The sequence below is a fragment of the Panicum virgatum genome, chromosome 1K, assembly GCF_016808335.1.
Source record: "Panicum virgatum strain AP13 chromosome 1K, P.virgatum_v5, whole genome shotgun sequence".
NCBI classification, from domain to species: Eukaryota; Viridiplantae; Streptophyta; class Magnoliopsida; order Poales; family Poaceae; genus Panicum; species Panicum virgatum.
Genome location: NC_053136.1, coordinates 1,372,204 through 1,393,088, shown reverse-complemented (window position 1 = coordinate 1,393,088; position 20,885 = coordinate 1,372,204).

The following is a 20,885-nucleotide window of genomic DNA, read 5'->3' as shown; positions in this document are numbered from 1 at the left end:
TTTCAAAGAGACATTTTTTCCCCATGGACTGAAAAGTTTTTCGCCAATGCTCGTACCAACAACGTTGACCTGGGCCGGCCGTACGTGCACGTGTCACATGCTCAATGGTGGATGGCCATTGTGCCCCCGGACCCACCACGCACCACATGGTGTGCAGGCCAGACCATACAATCTAGCCCTAGGCTGTGTTCGCTTTCCCAAACTCCTCCAAATTTTCCAAATTTTCCATCACATCGAAATCACATCGAAACATTAAATATAACAAATGACTCATGCATAGAGTACTAAATGTAGGTAAATAAAAAAACTAATTGCATAGTTTTGATGTACGTTGCGAGACGAATCTTTTGAGCCTAGTTAACCTATAATAGGACAATATTTACCACAAACAAACGAAAAGTGTTACAGTATGCTACCGTGTCCTATGTGAATTTTCTACCAGATTTTCGCGGATCTAAACACACCCCTAGACCCCTAACAGCTTACTGTAGTAGGCAAGGCAAGCTGTGACTGGCACAATTAACCCGGATGCTCCCTCTCCAATGTCTCCATGAAACCTCGATCAGGCTTGGACTTGGAGTGTGTGAGTGGGCAAAGAAAGGAATAGAATTTTTTTCTCTCTTTTTTTCTTTAGCACTTGCAAACTAAACCGTGAGTGAACACACGTAGGTCTGGATAATGAGCAAGTAATTCATAGGCCCCTTTCTTGAAGTATTTGAATTGATCTAGTCATTAGTCAATTGCTGTCCTGTATTCGAGGAGAGTCTAACATTGTACCAGTTTTAGTTTTTTTTTTGAAAAGTAATATAATAGATGTGATCTCCGTTTCAGCGACAGGCCTCAGGCAGGCAAGTGTGACAAGACGAGACAAATGCTAGGAGATGATGAAGGCGACAGCATGTGGGGCCAGCTTCCTTCCAGCGATCATTTTCATAACTTGCACAAGCTACTATAGATCACATGTGGTGCAATGTATTAGCACATCGAGCATGAAAAGGACAGGCGCCAAATTGCACGGATATGTTGACGCAAGTTAGAATCTGCAAAGGCAATGCGTGCGTAGGTCGACAAAAATTCGCAAGAAACCAACAAGGCAACAACAACTACGTAGGACGAATATAACGTGCAACACGAGTTGATGAGCAGTAGTCTGCCTCAAGCAAGAAAGAATACACGCACGGCTCTTTCTTGACCAGTCAACAGCAATTTATTTTTTTAGAAAAAACCAGTCAACAGAAATTAAGCATGTTATTTACATTTCTGCCTCACTCTATTTACATGATATGCACTCTCCAATTCCCATGCCATCTTTTCTTCGTTTGTATTATATAATTTTGGTAAGTGAAAGTAAAGCTATAACAATTAAGCAAATTGAGAGTAGCTCACCTGGTAAGGTTTCTTGTGGTAGAACCTGCCCATCCGAGTTTTTCAACTTTTTCTTGATTTACCCTATTGGTCAAGGAATGAGTGCCCGCATTTTTCTAAATTTATTCTGAAATTTAACCGGCGCTATTTTCTTTCAGTGGTAGGCGACTGTCCACAGTAGCACGCATGTGGTCACTTCGTCAATCTCGAGGATCAGCCAGCTCAGTCTCTCGTCAAAGGTGTTTTTAGAGGTAGGGTTGTGTGCGTGTATTCATAAGGGTCAGTGTACATACGTGTTTGTGAGCATCTGCGTTTGTGCTGTATTTCGAAAAAAATATAATTTGCACTTGCAATGCACCTCTTCTAATTTCCTTATGCTTTTCAGTGGCCTGACAAGCCAGGAATATAATTAGCATCTCTAGCCAGCCTAGCTATCTGCTTGTTGCTAATATTTGGGTCATATATATATATATATATATATATATATATATATATATATATATATATACAGCTGTATACAAGCAGCAGGCAGCTTTTTTTTCCCAAAAAGGGAAGATATATTAAAAAGGAGCACAGTACATCCCTTTTACAACCAGGCCCTTGCAGAAAGGAGAAATTACAAATAGGACCATAATCCTACTGTTTTCTCCTCCGTTGGCTCCGATCTGCCCGGTTAAACACCCCGGTCTCCTCCGTTGGCTCCGATCTGCCCGGTTAAACACCCCGGTCGCCAAGAACTTCAACCACTCCGTCAGAAGACCTCAAAGCATGATGAAGCCGCAAAGTCCACCACCCCGGAGCTCCCACCAAGATGGATCTCATACGCTGAACGCGAATCGGCGATCTTGCAAACGAAGTTGAAGAAATCCAACCTTCCGGCCGAGCCCACCACAGCCGGCTAGAGATAAAGCTAGCACCACAACTTCCAGAAGGAAGCCATGGCCCATCAGAAAGTCCGGCGCCGGCAACAAGGTCGCCGACCCAGAAGAAGAAGCCCACGGGGGAGCACAACGCTTCACCTTATTTTTTGGAACAAGACAGGCGATTTTGCATCTTGCTGATCGATCTTGCGTTGCTTGGGCAATAAACTGCATTGTTCGTATTCCATTATTTGGAAATGCATTTTCATGAAGAATAAAGTTCACTGAATAAACTCACTAGCCATCTTTGAGCTGTCCAAATCAGAGAATATATCCTTGTTTCCTTTTTCCTTTCGGAACAGGAAAAGACCAAATACGACGTAACGCTGACATGTCACATGCATGCGAGATGCAAGTGGCATCAGATGCTGCCTGAAAGTTCTGCGCGTGGCTTTACAAGCAACTAGCCAATAATATGTGAAGACATGACGAGAGAGAGAGAGAGAGAGAGAGAGAGAGAGAGAGAGAGAGAGAGAGAGAGAGAGAGAGAGAGAGAGAGAGAGAGAGAGAGATGTAAATAGTGAAGTTGGAAATCAAACGAAAATGTTTGGCATCTCACAAAGCTGGAAAACAAATGAAAACGCAGCTAGCTGGATCATAGCAGCAGCCGAAAGTCGTTTTCGGTCGTGCATCGGCTGACTTCCAGTTCCTCCAGTGTGAAGAGAGAATAAAGACATTTTAGTGGGGAAAGAAATCAAAGTGTGACACACTGCAGGAAAAAAATTATTCGAATCTTCCTAGTTGTGATCGTGCAATGCACCAGATTATTATGCATAAATCAAAGTGCCTAGTTGGGAAGAACAGATCTTGAAGACTAGCAGTAGTAATCAGCAATGGATGGCCTCATATACTAATGCAACTTGAATTTGTGAAACGAATAAGTCAGTCCATCTCATTAGGCAAAACAAATGGATCCATCCTAACTTCACGTATTGGAAAGTAACTTTTTTTTTAAAAAACACAATACTAGGCTGACATATCTTAAGTTCGACAAAGTCACCATGTCGATAAACTAATTGTCTACCACTATAGAAGGAATTAGCCAAAATAAGGTGGACAGGTTTCACCACAGAGAATCTCACCAGCTAAACTAAATTTGTGAAAAGAGTCACCATATTGACAGACCCTTTGTATGCTGCTAAAAGAAATTAACTGAGAATAAGGTGGACAAGTTCCATCACAGAGAATCCCAGCAGTTGAGCTAAATTTGTGGAAAGTAAGTCAAGGCGTAAGAAATCTCTAGATTGTGCATTGATCTTATGTTTTACGATAAAGGAAGCTCAAAGATTGTTACATCATGTTTATTATAAAAATTCAAAAACTCAACATCTTCATTGATCTTATGCAGGGTAGGGTAAAATTGTGCATGAATTCGAAATGAGTACTGTTTTGCCTGTTCTGAAAAGCAGCGTCTGCCACAACAGGTAACGAGTGCAGGAGAAAGTAGACACTCGGTGGCTGGTGCAGCGCCTCGGAAATGGAAGCCATAGTCAAAAACACCACGCAACGCATATAGCCGCAGCTTCCGTGACTTCGATGCAGCTACGTACCGGATTCCACATTCCAGTCTCTGCAGTTCCTTTCTTTCATTCCAGTCTCTGCAGTTCCTTTCTTACTAAGTAACGAGTTCCTTTCTTTTATTCCAGTCTCTGCAGTTCCTTTCTTACTAAGTAACGAGAGTACTCTATTCTGTCTGTGATGAGTGAATTGTCAATCGTGCGGTATGATCGTGTGCTTGTTCTTTGGATTGCAGGTACATGGGCGTCGAGTGTCGACGGAGAGTTGCCGTGGAGGAGCTCGGGCCGGGCGGCAGCTGTGGCGTCAATTCCTGGATCGAGGGCGCAAGCGGCGACGGAAGGCGGGTTTCTTGGTTTGCGCCACAAAACCAAGGAGGCGGACGGCGGTTGAAAACGCCAAGTCGTGGAGGCACGGGCGTCGGTCTCGGGACTAACGGAGGCGACGGGCGTCGACGGCTTCTAGGGCCTCGCTGCGGGCGAGGAGGTGACGGGCGTCTAGGGCCCCTCAGAAGGCCGAGGCGGGAACGGCGTCTAGGGCCACGGCGTGGAGGCGGAAATCTTCCCGCGCGTGAAGTTTTGGCGGTTTTCTCAAAACCGGCCACTTACCCGGTTTTCGCGGACCCTCCAAAACCGCGGACCGGAACTTCATCGACGTGGCGGCATCGCAGCAAAGACTTCGAGTCGAAGAAAGAAATTCTGCCGTCGATTGAGTCTGTACAGCGGGCTGTTGCAGACCCGACCGGTCTGGCCGCAGCAGCTGGGTATAAATACCCCCACCAGCCCGTGGCTTGGTGAGTCTCTTGAGTCTTTTAGTATTCTCTTTGTTTTTTCTTTTCCCTGCCCCTGCTCCAGGTTAGGGCCAAGGACTCCAACGCAAAAGAGGGTTAGAGTTTAGCTAATCTCTCAATTTTAGTGGGTAGGATGATGGGCGGATGGCTCTAGCTTTGTATAGGTGAATTCCTCTGAAATTTATGAATGAAATCTTGTTGAGATCATCTATGTGTGTTGAGTATTGGTTTTCCCCTTCCTCTATTGCGTTTTGTGTTTGATTTCTCCTCTTTTGGGATGCTTTGTGTTTAGAGGAATCGAGCCCTTGGATTCGTGTTTTTGCCGAACTCTTTGTGACAATTCCTATGCATCTAGCCTTGTGCCAAACCCCCTGAAATCGTGAGTTCTCACGAATTGGAATTTTTGTGTTCTTGAGAAAACCTCAATCCACTTTGATCTTACCCCGAATTCTCAAGATCCTTTTATCTTTTGGGAGAGATCTCTTGGGGATATGTTCACGGGACAGGTGTGAAGGTATCCTCCAAGTTTCGTTGGATTTAGACTTCGTTTGCTCGAGATTTGCCATTTGGAGATTTGGTTGCGGGCTGTCTGGGAGCGACCGGTCTGACCGGTCTGTGTAACCGGTCTGGAAATTCAAAATTCCAGCCCGACCGGTCTGTGCTAGCAGTCAGACCGGTCTGACTCAGCATAGCTGCTATTTGGGGAGTTTTTCTGCATTGCTTCCGTTTCTCTTCCTAAGGGTTTTTGCTTAGAGATAGCTAGTCCATAGCTACTCTCTCACCCTAGGTTCGAGGGTTTGTGGTGATTTTCGGGATATAGGCCGACAGATCGATTTTGAGAGAAATTTTGATCGGCTCCCATTCACCCCCCCTCTGGTCGCCAGTTTTGGTCCCTCAATTGGTATCAGAGTTTGGTTGAGGTTTTCAGTACCTTAACCGGTTCGAAAACCAATTGGCGACCATGGCGAGTCTTGGTAAGATCCCTCTGTTTGCCAGCAAGGACTATACTTATTGGAAGGTGCGTATGCAAGCCTTCTTGCAAAGCATGAGAGCCGAGGTTTGGGAGATTACCAGGAACTAGGCTTACGAGGTGCTTGCCGTTCGGACCACACCTCTTTAGGTGTCCGAGCACGAGGCCAACGCTAAGGCTGTCAATGCCTTGTTAGCTGGCGTTTCTCGTGCGGAGTTCTCACGCGTCCAGGGTTTTCAGGAAACCCACAAAGTTTGGACGTGCCTTAAGAACTACCACGAGGGCACACCTCAGGTGAAGGCCAGACTGTTCGAGACTCACCGGCGTGAATACGAGAACTTCACACAGGGGCCGGGTGAGAGCATTGGCGACATGTTCAGTCGATTTCAATCGATTGTGAACAAGGTCAATGCGAACAGATCTGCTGATGCCCTTGAGTACACAGAGCATGAGAAGGCCCTCAAGCTGCTCTACGCACTTGACCGCTCTGTGTGGGATCTCAAGGTGAACACGATCATTGAGTCTGCTGGCTACGAGACTCTGACCGTGAATGAGCTTTTCAGCAAGCTCAAGGCCACAGAGGTGGATAACCAGACACGAGCCAAGCTCAATGGTGCCCCTCCTTCCAAGAGCATCGCTCTTGTGACTGGCCCAGGTGGATCGAGCTCTAACGCTAACTCTGCTCTTGGCTTTTCTCTTGCATCTTTACCTTCTGTTACGGATGAGCAGCTGGAGACGCTTGGCGATGACGACTTGTGCCTCCTCATCAGCAAGTTCCAGCGCGTCTACCACTACAGGCAGAGGAAGAAGAACCCCGGGTGCTACAACTGCGGCGATCTGAACCACTTCATCGCCGATTGCCCCAAGAAGTCCGGCGGTGGCCAGAACAACCACTTCGACTACTACCGCCACCGCGACCGCGACGAGGGAGGCTCCAACAAGGAGCGTCGGCGTCACAAGCACCGCAGTTGTGACCGGGGAGGACGCTTCGACAAGGAGTCGCTCAAGAAGCGCTTCTAGTACAAGGCCAAGAAGCGGGAGAAGGCCTTTCTGGCGCAGCTCAGTGACCTCGACAAGAGCTCCGACACCGACCGCTCTTCTTCACCGACCTCCGACGACGACGACGACAAGAAGAAGAAGAAGCGGGACAAGGAAGCCACCGGCTTCATCGGCCTGTGCTTGGCGGCTAGTCGGCGCAAGGGTTTCTGCACCATGGCGGGCGAAGCCGATGGTACACGTGTCTTCAGCTGGACATGCTACACCGACACACATCGACTCTTCTCCTGGATCCGAGAGCGATTCAGAGGTAAACTTCACAATCGACCTGCTTGATACAGAGGTTAGGGAGTTGTACGCCGCTCTCGACAACCAGAAAAGGCTGCTTAAGGAAGCAGCTAGAGAGCGTAGAAAGCTTAGGACTGAGCTGGCTTGTGCTAGGGAGAAATCTAGTGAGGATGAGTGCGCTGGCTGCATATCTCACATGAACGATCTTGTTGCTCTCCGTGCCAAGCATGATGAGAACGTCGCGAACTTAGATGTTGCTAAGACTTCGCTTGCTGACGTGTCTCATGAGCTTGCTAAGGCCAAGCATGAACTAGAACTGGTTAAGGACGCTCCTATTGTTAGCGATGTGCTTGAATGTGATGAGTGTCCTATCTTTAAGTCCGATCTAGCTTCGTTGCAGTTCAAGTTTGCTACTGTTGTGTGCGAGCTAGAGGAGATGAAGTCTAGGCCAGTTCTGCTTGGTGCTTGCAAGCTTTGTCTCATGCTTAGGTCGGAGCTAGATGAGAAGAACGCCTTGGTTAAGTCTTTAGGGAAAACTAAGGTTGTGGAGTCTAGCCCACTTATTGACTGCTCTGTTTGCCCTGGTTTGATCTCTTATTTGGATAATCTTGCGGTAGAGAAAAGCCAACTTGGAGAATGAGAATACCTATCTTAGGGTGATTCTTAGTTGGGTTTCTGCTAGTGAGCCGCAGTTGGACATGATGATTAAGCAGTTCAAGCGTGGTGATGGGTTTGGGGTCGGTTACACATACACGAAGTCAGACTTTGACAAGTTGTATGGTAAGATCGGCAAGGCTACTGGAAACACTGCTAGTACGAGCACGCAGCCTTCGCTTGTTGACCCCACGGATGGTGTGCTTAAAGAACCACCGAAAGCACCTCCGCAGAAGTAGGTTTGGGTTCCAAAGCCCAATGAGCTGAAGAATCCCCTAGATACGCTCCCTGCTGCTGCAGCCCAGGTTGCCCAGAAGAAGGGGGCTGCTCCTCCCCGTCCGCAGGCAAGGCCTCCACCTGCCAAGTGTGAGGTGAGGTACCACTACGAGTACTGTGACAGGGAAGGTCACCTGGACGAGTTTTGCTTCAGAAGGAAGCGGGCTGTGAGGCGTGAGTAGGAGAGACATAACTCGGACATGTACTCTGCTCGGGTGCATGGTCCTCCTCAGTGTGGTGGTAGGCAAGATGCTAGGGCGTGCCTTGTAGGTGGAGGTCAGGGAGACGGTGGTGGTTACCGTGCTCCAGCGGGTGATCGCTTTGCCGGTCGTGCTCCTGGTCGTTTTCAGTACGGCTATGGAACATGGGACCGAGGCTTTGGAGGAGGTTTCGATGCTCCATGCTTTCCTTGCGGTGGTGTTCGTCAGTCACGCGGTAGACGGGACGAGGGATATGCTTTACCTGGTTTTGCTAACCCTTCTATAGAGCAAATGGCTCGACACTGGTTTTCTTCTCACTTTACTAACCCCAGTGTTAAGACATTTGCTCACCCTTTGTCTCACTACTGATGTGCAGGTCGGAGGCTCGGAGAACAGGTGGATCATGGACTCCGGTTGTTCACGCCATATGACCAGGAATGACAAATGGTTCTCCAGCCTCACCCCGATGCGCTCAAAGGAGTACATTGTGTTCGGGGATAATGGAAGAGGAAAGTTGCAGGAGATGATGAGCTCGGCACCTCCATCTTTGAAGATGAGGAAGAAGCTGTGGAGGGTGAGGCTGAGGCTACCACGCATGCTGTGGACCCAGTTGCCTCCGCCACGAGCTCGGACGATGATGACGGCCCCGATCCGACTACGTCTACTTCACGGGGGCCGATCGAGCAGGTGACTCAGGCTTCACCAGCTTCACCTGAGGAGACACCAGACTTGGTTGAGGAGGAGGCGACTTCGACGCGGGAAGCACCTCGACACATTCAGCGTCGTCATCCACCTCAACAGATGCTAGGTGATCTCAACGAGCGAGTCACCAGGTCCAAGGTAACAAGTATCGCTGGCTTTGCTTATTCAGCGTTTGTTGCCTCTTTTGAGCCCAAAGATATTGGACACGCTCTTTCTGATTCTAATTGGGTCAATGCCATGCATGAGGAACTTGAAAATTTTGAAAGAAATCAAGTTTGGGTTTTAGTCTAGCCTCCACCTGCTTGTAATCCCATCGGAACGAAGTGGGTTTTCAAAAACAAGCAGGGTGAGGATGGGTTGGTTGTTCGAAACAAGGCTCGTCTTGTCGCCCAGTGGTTTTGCCAAAAAGAGGGTATTGATTTTGAGGAGACTTTTGCCCCTGTTGCTCGTCTGGAAGCTATTCGAATCTTTCTTGCATTTGCTGCTTCCAAGGATTTTAAAGTTTTCCAAATGGACGTTAAATCTGCCTTCTTGAATGGTTTTATCGAAGAAGAGGTTTATGTGAAACAACCCCCTGGTTTCGAAAATCCCAAGTTTCCAAACCGTGTTTATAAACTTCAGAAAGCTTTTTACGGTTTGAAACAGGCACCTAGAGCTTGGTATGATAAACTAAAAACTTTTCTGCTGGCTCAGGGTTTTAAAATGGGATGTGTGGATAAAACATTATTCCTTATGCGATCTGGCTCTGATTTTTTTATTAGTTCAAATATACGTGGATGATATTATCTTTGGTGGCTCTTCTCACGCTCTTGTCTCCAAGTTTTCTGAGCAGATGTCCAAGGAGTTCGAGATGAGCATGATGGGTGAGCTGCAGTTATTCCTCGGGCTGCAGATCAAGCAAACTTCCCAGGGCATGTTCGTTCATCAAGCCAAGTACAGCAGGGACTTGCTGCGGAAGTTCGACATGAGCGACTTGTCTCCTCAGCCGACTCCAATCAGCACTTCGACAGCGCTTGATGAGGACTTGGACGGCGAGGCGGTGGACCCGAAGGAGTACAGGAGCATGATCAGCTCGCTCCTGTACCTGACGACGACCCGGCCGGACATTCAGTTCGGGGTCGGCCTCTGTGCGCGATACCAGACTTCTCCGCACACCTCCCACAGGCAGGTGATGAAACGCATCTTCAGGTATCTGAAATTCACCCCTGAATTTGGTCTTTGGTATTATGCGGATTCTTCTCTTGTTTTGGTGTGCTTTTCTGATGCCGATTTCGGTGGGTGTCGGTTGGATCGCAAGTCGACATCCGGCACTTGTCAATTTCTCGGTACATCTTTGGTGTCTTGGTCCTCTCGCAAGCAGGCTAGCGTATCGCTTTCTTCCACAGAAGCTGAGTATGTTGTCGCTGCTAGCTGCTGCTCCCAGATCCTTTGGATGAAACAAACCTTGCAGGATTATGGACTGAGTTTCGGTAGGGTTCCCATCTTTGTAGACAACATGTCAGCCATTAGCATTGCTAAGAACCCTGTCCTACACTCCAGAACCAAGCACATAGATATCCGGTTCTATTTCCTGCGAGATAATCATGAGAGAGGACACATAGTCCTGATCCATGTACCTTCAGAGAAGCAAACCACAGATATCTTCACCAAACCGCTAGAGTATGACACCTTTGCTCGCTTGCGAGGGGAGCTTGGGGTTTGTTACCCCTTTTGATCGCTGACTTTTCTTTGGTTAGCTTTGTAGGTTTTTATTTGCTTCTCTTTGTTTTCTAGGTTTGGTAGTTGCATTGTGCATATGCATTGTACATGTTTGCATTTTGCATTGCCTCACTTGCACTAGCATTCTTGTATACATTGCTATGATCTTCTAGTGCCTGCTAGTGTGAGTTGATAAATTTGATCATGTATAGCTTGCTCCACTGTATATATGACATCATCTGAGTTAAGCTATTTTGATTTGAAAATCTGAAAACATGATCACCCTGTCTTGGCTACTAGCATGTTAGGGCGTGTTGATATGCTTTGCTATCTTATTCATGCTAGTGTAGCCTTTCGTTCAGCAATTCATACTTGAAATAATCTAAATCTGATAAAATTGCTTGAACTGTTCTTGAAATGGATTGAAAAGATCCAGGTGGGATTGCTTGTCACACTGATCAAGTTTTCGGGACGGCTCACTTTGCACTTCTGAGAACCCGGGCAAGGCTGTGCATGACTAAAATGAGTGCCTTAAGCTTCTGATTGTCTTTGGCATAGGCTTGGCCTCGTTGCTAAGTAAAGCATGACAAGCTTTCAACCCTTGGCATTAAGAATTGTTTGATATAAATTTGATCGAAAAATAAATGTTTGCAACATGCTTTTGGCTGGTTTGGCTTACCCGCATGAGTAGGATTAGCACTGCTTTCCTTTCCCTACTTGTTAGTGCTAGATCATGGGTGATGCTTTTATTTCTCCTAAACTGAACTTTCCTAGCTCTAGACTGATTTGATATACCCTGTTGAGCTAGATGCAGGTCTTGTTTATGGATGCACACGTGCTTGTGACTAGATGTTGCTCATATCATCGTATCCCTGAATGCTTTCACTTACACCTCTTGCATTGCATTCATTGCATAGCATCTGTTCATGGGGAGTTTCAGCTTCAGGGGGAGCTTTAGGTCTTTTTAGACTTGATGTGTGCATGTGCCAACAAGGGGGAAAAATTTTTGGAGAAGTGATCGAACAAGGGGGAGACTTGTTTGATTTTGGCTTTGAGAGTGCATCATTTTGGGAGAATTGCACGTGTGAGGGAAAATGCATTTCAGGGGGAGTTTCTGTCACAGAACAGTCCAAATAATACCGATCAAGTGCACTAATTAACCTTTTAACTTAAACCTCTGCTACTGCACTTCACCAGTACACTCAGACTGCCTGCTATAACCAGGATCGATTACACGGGAACTCTCGCCAAAAGACGAGCACAGGTGATTACAAGCAACAACAGTTTTCAAATTTAACTTACAACCAGAGTTAAACAAAAGTCTTCAAATTAATTCACAATAAAGTTTTACAAGCCAGAGTTACATTTCGAATACAGAGTTTAAACGCAGCGGAAAAAATACAAACAGGTTGAAACAAGCTTCAAAATACAGTACGATAAATAACGTCGATGACCAAAAGACGAACTTCACATCTTGCCCACTGATGTGAGGCTCACCTGCCTTCACTTCACGGAGAAGACGGAACCCACTCGACCGTCCAACCTGGAGGAAGATGCTGACCACTCCAGGACGCACTGATTTCCTCGAAGTCTTCCGGAATACAACCTGCTCAGAAGGGTTACAACCAAACCCTGAGTATTCTAATACTCAGCAAGGCTTACCCGTCTATGGGTATACTTAGCCCATTACCTAGACATCCACAGCTCTTTGGCTCTGGGTTATTTTGCTGGAAAGCTACTAAAACTTGATCCTTACTTTCAATATTTTAGCTCCAATTGTGTTGATAGCTAGAAACTAGGTTTGCCTAATTCTCTAGACCACACATGGTTAAACATATTATCTTTTCAAGAATATCAACAAAAGTCCAACTTTTCTCTTTCTGACCTTTCAATCCTTACTACGATGCGACGCATTGACCAAGGCTCTCATAACCGCGAGTCACGGCGAATCGATCCGATTTAACCTTGCAAGGTGGACCTAACTCACACGACACGTGAAAACCCCATCGGGCCACACACGTCAACTATTCCCATAATTACCTCGAAGTCTGAATCAAGCCCACAAACACCCGGATGATGAGCCCCACACGTGCGAACACCCAGTAAACCCGTGGGCTACTTCACCATCCGTCAACCCTACCCAGCATCGTAGGTCGAGACCCAGATTCCGACGCAATTTAGGTAATTAGCTTACCGGTTTCGACTACCTCCTACTTCCGGCATGTGGTTAGTACTGTTCAATCCTCAGTCAAAGGGCCAACAACGGAACGGTCCTCAATCGACACAGGCGGAGACTCAACTTTCTTTTCTCAATAGTCATGTCCAACTTCCCCTCCGCCCGGTCTTCAATTTCCTTCTCATTGCATTATTTCTCAAAACACTGGCTGAAGTAACAACCCTATATCTCGCGGGTGACAGGAAATCACCCGTCTTCTACCGAGTTTACTTAAGCCTAGCAATGCTAGCGATACCTACACTAGTAAGGACACTGGGTAATCAAGATTATGCATCTATTGTTCCAATCAATTCCTTGAACGTAAATGCACAATACTTAAAGTATAACATGGAGTAATTAAAATAAGGGATATGCTCCGGGGCTTGCCTTGCAGGTCAGCAGGGTTAGTGGTTTCTCCGGGAGCTTGATTAACGACTTCTCCTGGCTGCGGTTCTCCTGCGAAAGGCTCCTGGACCGGCCCGGCAATCAGCTCGTAGACGACGTCGGTTTCAGCGTCTACACGAATAAAATATACCATGCATGAAACTCATGAAATGATGCAACGCAAAACAATGCAATACAATGCAAAACTCACAAAAGGCTACATGGACAAAAATTTACCAACAGCCGCTTCAACTAGGGTTTAAAGGGATGGTGGAAAGCGGCGACAGGGTTTGGTTCTAAGTTTCTTTTTAGCCTGAAGTGCCTCCATCCAAGAAGGCGAGAGGGTGCATTGATCAGATCAGGTTCAACTTTAAGTCCGAAAGGAGATGCTCTAGGTCTCAAATACCATTAAACAAGTGCAATCAAAACCATCTATCAAAAGTGATGAAATTATCCATTTCATGGTTCTATCAAATAGAGCATGAAATTACGAAGCTAATGCAACTGGTTTTGCCTTTTTAGCATTTTTCTACGAATTTCTACAATTTATCAAGCTTCAACTCAAATCAACAAAAAAAAACAAAGACCCTGACCAGCGGGCCCCATCTGTCATTGGAATCAAGAGAGAAAGAGGGGGGCACTCTGCTCTGCTCTGCCCCCGGCCACGCACGCCGGCAACGCGCTCGGCGCGCGCGCGGCGGCCGTAGGCCGGCCGGCCAGCGGGCAGCGCAGAGGAGCAGCGCGGCGGAACGAGCTCGGGGGTGGGTCGGCGCGCTCGCGGAGCAGGGGCGCCCGCGGGGCGGCGCACGGGGCGCGCGCACGGGGCGGCTCGCGGCGGCGTAAGGGCAGAGGCGGCGGCGTGCAGCGTTCCGGCGACGGGGACACAGGGCGGCCGCGGGGTAGGGCAGCGCGACGTTCAGGGAGGTCCGACGGCCTTAGGGCGCGTGGCAATGGCTAGCAGGCACGCGCAGGGGCGGCACGCGGCGTGTGGCGGCGGCGCACGGAGCGCCCGCGGCGGCGCGGCGTCAAACTGGCGGCGGCATGGCCGGAACCGAAGGGGGAAAAGCTCGGAGAGCTTGAGTGGGTCGCAAGGAAGCTCACCGACGACTCGATTTGGACGGAGGACGGCTGGAGAGGGAAGCTCGACGAGCACGGCGGAGCTCCGTGAGCGGCAATGCCAGCCGACGATGGCGGGGGTGCCTATTTGGGTGGGGTACTGCACGGCCAAGCTCAGGGAGGGACGGAACTGGTGCGGAGCGAGGCGAGGGAGGTCGGGGTGCACCGAATCGAGGTGAGGCGGCGAGAGGTGGCCGGCGCGGACGTCGTCGGCGGCGGCGCTAGGGCTCGGCTCAACTGCGTGCTCTGCGCACGGGCGAGGAAAGGGGAACGGGGAGGCGAAAGCAAATGTGGTGTCCCACTCGGCAACGTGGGCGCTTAAGCGGCGATGGTGGTCGTCGGCACGACGCGTGGCGACGACGACATCGAGGCCGGCGGTGCCCTGACAAGCAAGGGAGGCAAAGTGACCAATTCAATGTTTTTGAGCTGATTTTGACCATCCAAATCTCGAAATTTGATATAAGAACTTGAAATTTGGCCAAAATAAAAGTTGTAGAGGACGAGAAAATCTACAACTTTGCTTTTGGGCGAAAGTTGAATTGAAGCTTGGATCAGAGACAAAAACGTGATCGAACACTGCTAAATCGATGTTTACCACGCGAACACGATTTATGCTAATGACAAGATTAACTCCTAATTAGCGAATCTAAGCTCATGATTAGCGCTCAGTAACACTGGGGTGTTACAGCCTTCCCCCCTTAAAGGAATCTCATCCCGAGATTCAGACACGATGGAACGTATAAGATGAGATGGGCAAGTGAGAAGTACCTTGATGAGCATTTAAAAAGTCCAGATACTTGGATCTCAGAAAGTCTTCTTTCTCCCAAGTAGCTTCTTCTTCAGAGTGATTACTCCATTGAACTTTGTAGAATCGATTAGTTGTGCGACGAGTAATCCGATCCTTGCGATCAATAATCTTGATAGGATGCTCAGGATAAGTGAGATCAGACTCTAGTTGAATTGAATCACTATCAATAGCTTCAGTTGGAATTCTCAAACACTTCTTCAGTTGTGACACATGAAAGATGTTATGGATTGCCGAAAATTCTGCTAGAAGATTCAACCGGTAAGCTACAGGGCCACATCTCTCCACAATTGGGTATGGACCAATGTAGCGGGGTGCTAATTTTCCTTTTACTCCAAATCTTTGAACACCTTTCCAATGTGATACTTTTAAGTATACATGGTCACCAACTTTAAAGACGAGTGGATCAGTCCTTTTGTCAGCGTAGCTCTTCTGCCGAGACTGCGTGATTTTCAAATTTTCTTGAATAAGACGGACTTGTTCTTCGGCTTTTTGAACCATGTCAGGTCCGAAAATAGTTCTTTCCCCTACTTCAGACCAATTCAAAGGGGTTCGACATCGACGACCGTACAAGGCTTCAAATGGTACCATTTTGATGCTCTCTTGATAGCTATTGTTATAAGAGAATTCAGCTAATGGCAAACATTGATCCCATTTCTGTGGATAGGCTAAGACACATGCACAGAGCATATCTTCTAAAATCTGATTGATTCTCTCTGTCTGGCCATCTGTTTGAGGGTGGTAAGCAGAGCTGCGAATCACACGAGTTCCTAAACAAGTATGCAATTGTTCCCAAAAGCGAGCAGTGAATTGGCTTCCACGATCAGAGATGATAGTCTTGGGTATACCATGCAGACATAAGATACGCTCAACGTATAACTCAGCATATCTTTTTGTGGAATAACGAGTACTGACTGGAATAAAATGTGCTGACTTGGTTAGCCTATCAACCACAACCCAAATCGAGTCGTAACCTTTTTGGGTCCGAGGTAACCCAACTATAAAATCCATACTAATATCTTCCCATTTCCATTCAGGAATACTCAAAGGCTGTAGAGTTCCCGCTGGCTTGAGATGACTAGCTTTAACTCTGCGACAGATGTCACACTCGGACACATATTTAGCTACCTCTCTTTTCATTCGAGTCCACCAAAATCGTTGTTTCAGGTCCTGGTATATCTTGTTGCTACCAGAATGGATAGACAGTCGGGAAGTATGAGCTTCATCAAGAATTTGCTTTCGGAGTTCAAAATCCTTAGGTACCACTATTCGGTTCTTGAACCATAACACATTCTCACTATCTTGGTGGAAACAGTTTACTTTTGGATCTCCTTCTGATAATCTTCTTTGAGTTTCTTTTACTCCTTTATCTTTCTTTTGTGCTTCGATGATCAGATCACGAAGAGTAGGAGTAAGTTCTAGATGAGCCAATGTGCCATGGGGTACAATGCTCAAATTCAGCTTTTCCATCTCAAAACAGAGAGACTCACTTAGGGGTATAGCCGAGAGGCAATGACAGTGAGCCTTGCGGCTTAACGCATCAGCAACCACATTTGCTTTTCCTGGATGGTAGTGTACTTCAAGCTCATAATCTTTAATCAACTCGAGCCATCGTCTTTGACGCATGTTCAGATCAGCTTGAGTGAAAAGATATTTGAGGCTCTTGTGATCTGTATAAATGTTACACTTCATGCCCAGAAGATAATGTCACCAGATCTTCAAAGCATGGACTACAGCTGCTAATTCCAGATCATGTGTGGGATAGTTCTCTTCGTGACGCTTGAGTGATCGAGAAGCATAAGCAATCACCCGATTCTCTTGCATCAGAACACAGCCAATTCCGGTGCCCGAAGCATCACAATAGACATCGAATGGCTTTGTAGTATCTGGTTGAGCTAAGATTGGTGCTGAAGTAAGTAAAGTTCTTAACTTCCGGAAAGCTGCCTCACATTGGTCACTCCAATAGAATTTGGTACCTTTCTTGAGAAGTTCAGTCATAGGTTTAGCAATTCTGGAAAATTTCGATATGAACCGATGATAATAACCTGCTAAACCTAAGAAACTTTGGATTTCAGCCACTGAGGTTGGAGCCTTCCAGTTCAGTACATCCTGTACTTTACTGGGATCAACAGAGATACCCTCAGTCGTAATAACATGACCTAGAAATGGAACTTCCTTTAGCCAAAATTCGCACTTGCTGAACTTAGCATATAGCTGATGTTCCCTGAGACGCTGGAGTACTATATGAAGATGCTGAGCATGTTCTTCCTCCGTCTTGGAATAAATTAGGATATCATCAATGAATACCACGACGAATTTATCCAACTCTGGCATGAATACCAAATTCATGAGATACATGAAGTAGGCTGGAGCATTGGTTAATCCAAAGGACATAACCAAATACTCATAAAGACCATAACGAGTGGATAATGTTGTTTTTGGTATATCTGATGGCCGGATTTTGATTTGATGATAACCAGATCGAAGATCTATTTTCGAGAAGAACTTGGCACCGGCTAATTGATCAAAGAGAATATCAATGCGAGGAAGAGGATATTTGTTTTTTATGGTGACCGCATTCAAAGGTCGATAGTCCACACACAATCGTAACCCATGATCTTTCTTTTTCACGAACAAGGCTGGACAACCCCATGGTGAAGCACTGGGTCGGATAAAACCCTTATCTAATAACTCTTGCAACTGAACTTTTAATTCAGCTAACTCACTTGGAGTCATTCTGTATGTTCTTCAAGATATGGGCGCTGTGCCGGGCTGTAACTCAATGACAAACTCAATATCCCGATCGGGAGGCATGCCTGGCAAGTCCTCCGGAAACACATCGGGGTATTCACAAACCACCGGAATTACTTCTAGAATCTTCCCCTCAAGATGGTATATGATAGTGGTTGTAATTTCACGCTGGGAAAGATGAATATTCAAAATGCCATGTGTGGAAGAATTGATTCGGACAATGCAAGATGAAGTATCAAGGATAACACGATGTTCCTCCATCCAATTCATTCCAAGAATGATATCTATTCCTTGGTTTGGAAGAACAATGAAATCGGTCTGGAAAACTTTCCCTCCTAGGTCAAGGGATACACCCGGAACACATTGACCGGCTTTTAACGGTGCACCCGGTGCATGAATAATATATGGTCTTTTCATGTGTGTTACTTGTAAGTTGAGCCGTGTTACGCACGCTTCGCTGATAAATGTATGAGATGCTCCGGAATCAAATAACACAACAATAGGGCACTGGTTAACGGAGAACATACCCGTCATCACTTGAGTACCGTCAGTAATATCTTCCAGTGCAGTGTAGTTCACGCGACCGGTCTTTGCAGGTACAGTTTTCTTCTTATTATCTTGGGTACTAGAAGTTGAAATTGGTGTAGGAGGCTAGTAATTGACTTGTCTGCGTGGCATGGGACAATCACGTGCAAAATGCCCAGAAAGCCCGCAGTTATAACAAGGATAGTTGCTGGGGCGTACAAACTGCGAAGCGGGAGGTCTCTGCCCTTGTTGTGGCGCTGGGAGACGTGGTACCCACGACTGCTGCTGTGGCGGCCTAGCAACCCAACGGCCTTGCTGCGGTGGATGACTTGGAGCCAGCTGACTTCCTGTCTGTACTAGCTTGTACCTCTGGGGCGCACTACTTGAAGATCCAACAGGTGCCTTCCTCTTTTTGTCGGCCTTATGAGCTAAGGTAGCATCTTCTTGAGTAATAGCCTTATTAACCAGTTCTGTAAAGTTGGCACAAGTTGTTAGAGCTAGTTTGTCCTGCAGCTTGGTATTCAGTCCCCTCCTGAAGCAATCCTGCCTCTTTTCATCACTATCCACATGAAAACCACCATACTGAGCTAACTGGTTGAAGGTTTGAGCATATTGAAGAACAGTATTGTTTCCTTGCTTCAATTCCAGGAACTCTGCCATCTTCCTTCTCATCAGACTAGTAGAAATATGATGAGCCTTGAATGCTGCCACAAACTCATTCCAAGTGAGACGTGCACCAGCGGGGAGTAAAGACTTGTGATTAACCCACCATATCTTCGCTGGGCCTCTCAGCTGTTGCGCTGCAAAGGCTGCCTTGTCTACTTCTGTGCAATTGAGGATACTGAACTTGTCCTCAATGGTGCGAATCCATGCATTGGCTTCAAGAGGATCATCTGCCTTGTGGAACAGAGGTGGTTGGGTGGCCAGAAAACCGACATAGTCAGTTTCTGCTGGTGGTGCTTGTCGACCTCTGCCGACATTGTTTTGCACCAATTGCCTCATCAACTCGGTCTGCTCATTGCGGTCAGCGATAAGAGCCGCAATAGCTTGAGCCAAGGAGGGAGGTGGTTGTGGCTGTGCTCCGTGATTCTCATTTCCATGGTTGGCAGCGTGGTTATCGCCCATCTGCAAAATAACCACCCCTTGGTTAGCCATTCCGCTATCAGGACTAATTCATGCAAATAAAGAATGTGCATATCAAATATGAACACACGGCATGAATCATTTCCCTTGCGATATGGTTCACCAAGGAAAAAAAATAAACCGACTTGCTTCGGTTGAAACCTCATCTACTCAACTTGAACCACAGATTGGTAACTCGGGGTTGCACAACTATTAACTACGAAGCGATCAAAATAACTTTTTTTGATGAGACGCAACCGCAAACAACAAAGCGATCAACCAACTCAAATATGACAGATGCATGCACGTTCTATCGTTTCTCACCCAAACAAGTACCAAATATGGTATACGAAGACGACTAGTGGCACAATTACATACTCTCCCTATATATACTAGTCGTTCCTACGACCAAGGATTTCATAACGCGCATAACGGAGTTAGTGTTCCTACAGACAAACCAAAACAACAAGAGAGATAAAAATATCCATTTCTGGACCCTTCGTGCCAGCACACACGAACGGCCCCCATGTGTCCTATGCCACACGGGTAACGCATATGCAGTTCCCACATATTCACCGATACATTACCGTCCACTATAGAGACGGCACCCAAACGTTCGACGCTGAATGGGCAGCGCTGCATACGTCATAACAACGTATTCACTTCCCGTACACTCGCCTTACGGGACATCCAAGGGTAGACGTGTCCCAAGGGTCATGGTCATGGCCAACCGCATGACAGGTTTACATCTCGTAACATTACCTTACGAAATGACCGTGATCACAATCACACGGTATGAAATCCGCACTCCATATCAGGCGGCAGATAGCGACAGGCTCGTTTGAATTGAGCCTTATCACCTCCTCGTATGCTCTTCATACGGGACCCGCGCACGTATGAAACATGTGGGCTATTCTAAGGACTATCAGAATGCTCACCTTGCTTACCTCAGCGTAGGTGCGTCGTTACAGAATAGTAGTTGTGCACAAAAGTAAGGTTTAACGAGAAGTAAATGCTGGAAGTGCTGGAATGAATAGATACTTAGATGCCACCTAACTTGTAACACATAATTAGGGCATACGAACTATCTATCCTATTCCTTAGCGCATCTAGCGTCAACTTTTCAAAAAAACCCAAAAGTTTTGTAGTTAAGCACTCAAGTAATCACCCCCCCAGTGCAATTAGCTCTGATGCCAGCTGTCACAGAACAGTCCAAATAATACCGATCAAGTGCACTAATTAACCTTTTAACTTAAACCTCTGCTACTGCACTTCACCAGTACACCCAGACTGCCTGCTATAACCAGGATCGATTACACGGGAACTCTCGCCAAAAGACGAGCACAATTAATTACAAGCAACAATAGTTTTCAAATTTAACTTACAACCAGAGTTAAACAAAAGTCTTCAAATTAATTTACAATAAAGTTTTACAAGCCAGAGTTACATTTCGAATACAGAGTTTAAACGCAGCGGAAAAAATACAAACAGGTTGAAACAAGCTTCAAAATACAGTACGATAAATAACGTCGATGACCAAAAGACGAACTTCACATCTTGCCCACTGATGTGAGGCTCACCTGCCTTCACTTC